Raw genomic sequence first — 2,767 nt, 5'->3', positions numbered from 1 at the left:
AACAATTTGAATATTTAGGTCGCCACTAACTAGTTCTTTTTGTTCTGTGTTATATTTAATTTTAATAGTATTGTTTCTCTTTATATTGTTGTTTTAATTAATTATATTTTTATACGTTGACATCTGGAAAATGTTATTTTGTTTTTTTTCCACAGCACACTACTTTTCATTAACTTAGTATACCGGTGATAGTAACAGTTATGTATAAAATTTACACGTTTCTCGAGATATCTTGAGATAGACAAAAGGTATCGACATGCGGTTTTCGCTATTCTATTGCTAATTTAATCTAATTTTATAAAGTATGATTAAAAATGCATACTTGTATTTAATATTTTCCAAAGAAAACTAGATTTCTGAAAAAAATTAAATAAGGCCTCCCAGCTGGCTTATTACTTATTAGGATGGCTCAAAATTATCACGCTTACATTGAAGAAAAAGATCTGTCTTCAACAAGACCCAGTTTTCAAAATTTGATTTAGCAGAACCGGACTTACAGCCATTTTTTCATAACAAGGTTCCCACTCACCCCCACCTCTTATTTGCAAAGGTAGAGTTAAACTTGTTAAATCAAATATGCGCAGAATTTGATGAAGAATACAATAATCGGATTTCCAGTGCCCCTTCATTAGGAAAATTTTGTAAAATTTAGATTTTTTTATTTTTGATATTCAATTACGCCCTCTAGCGGTGGACCCACAATTATGAAAATAATTTCCAGGCTTTTCCTGAGGCAACTTTTGTTATAAAATTTTTTATTTCAAAGCTCTACTATAAACCGTTCCTGAGATATGGCCGAGAGCCATTCTTATTGGGACACCCGGTACAAACAGGTTAAGAAAATAATGTTTTAATTTATTTGACCACAAAAGTATTATGCCAATAAAATTACTACAGAAAAAATAAAGTTGTGTCGAAAGATTGAAAATGTCGGACATTTAGAAAATATTTTTGTGATGAAAATATGAGTTTGGAAATTAAACAAAATTAAATTTAGTTTCACTTATATCTTCTGGTTGCTTAAAAAATACAAAGGTTTAAAAAAAATTATCGATTTGTCAAAAAAAAAATTATACAAAAAAATGGTGCGTTTTCGCACCGTTGGCGCTAAATGGGTTAAAGTACGGTAATGGTACTTTTCAATGGTGATATAAAATACAGGATATTCCATTTAAAATTACTGAGAAAATAATATACTTGCGTTTTGACTTACCCTGTATTTGATATAAAGAAAATTAGCAATATCAATCATTCTTGAAAATTTTGACAATACGTAAAAAATATGGCATTACTAAACCATTGCTATTTTGCTTACTTTTATTTATACGGGGAGTTGACCTTGTTACGATTTTCATATAAAATTGGTTATAACTTTGTAAATACCCTATATAACATAACAAACCTTAATATTTTTGTGATGGAGAAGCTAACAGGATTTCGAATTTAACATAAAATATAGGGTGTTCCATTTAAAAAACAAAAGTTTGGTCTGCCACTGTGTTATAGAACACCCTGTAACATTATAACTAATTTTGTAATGTGAAGCTCAAAGGTGGCTAAAATTTTTGATATTAACTTTTTTTGCTATCTATTACTATAACGGATCTATTGAGCTCTACCCCACTAATCAATCACCCTGTATATATCATACTAGTGACGTCATCCATCTGGGCGTGATGATGCAATCGATCATTTTTTAAATAAGAATAGGGGTCGTGTAATAGCTCATTCGAAAGGTTATTAAATTCTCTATTTAATAATATAAACATTAACAATATTATTTATACAGGGTGCCCAAAATTTTTTTTAATTAAATTAATTGAGACAAAAAGAAGAATGTATATAATTTATTTAATTCGAAATACATTTTACCGCTGTCATAAAACAGAAAAAATGTTAATTTGAAAAATAAACATTGATTTTCACTTAAATTAAATGTTCAAACTGCTAAGAGGCAGGTGGGTGTAAGCTTTAATATTGAATTTAAGCGAAAAACAATATGTATTTATCAAATAAACATTTTTTCTTGTTTTCGGACAACGGTAAAATGTATTTAGAATTAAATAAATTATATACATTCTTCTTTTTGTCTTAATTTATTTAATTCAAAAAAACTTTTTGGGCACCGTGTAAAAATAATTATGTTAGTGTTTATATTATTGAATATAGAATTGAATAACTTTTCAAATGAGCTATCAAACGACCCCTATTCTTATTTAAAATAACCATCGATTGAGCCATCACGCCCAGATGGATGACGCCACTAGTATGATATATATGCCAAAAAATTAAAATTTAAAAATAAAAATCGACCTGAGTTATAATCTATCTCCAAAGTCGCCCATTTTCGAGAAAATTAATTTATTCCAACACAAACGTCCTCATTGGACCTATAACTTCAGAGGCTTATATCTTAAAACCATGATTTTTTGGAGCTACGCGCCCTGTGAGTCTTTTGTTCTACACATCAAGGACTACCAGAACCCAAAGTTTCAGATCATTTCACAGAGAGCCATCTCCCATAAGGCTTCTGCGGGGTCCTTTCAGTCATTTTATAGAATGAGTGTAAAAACATTTACAACATTATTCTCTATTGTTGGTCATAATTTAGAGAAAGATATAAGGCATTTTCTTGGTATTGTATATTCTCTTTGTTCTGCTGGACCACAGAAACCAATGCAATATTAAATTCTTGGTCGGGATTCATATTACGCAAGGAATTAATTATTGTCCAAAACAATGAAACTAAAACCGAAAGAAGACATAA

Source organism: Diabrotica virgifera, chromosome 9 (assembly GCF_917563875.1).
Source record: "Diabrotica virgifera virgifera chromosome 9, PGI_DIABVI_V3a".
Classification (NCBI taxonomy): Eukaryota; Metazoa; Arthropoda; class Insecta; order Coleoptera; family Chrysomelidae; genus Diabrotica; species Diabrotica virgifera.
This window is presented reverse-complemented; position numbering follows the sequence as displayed.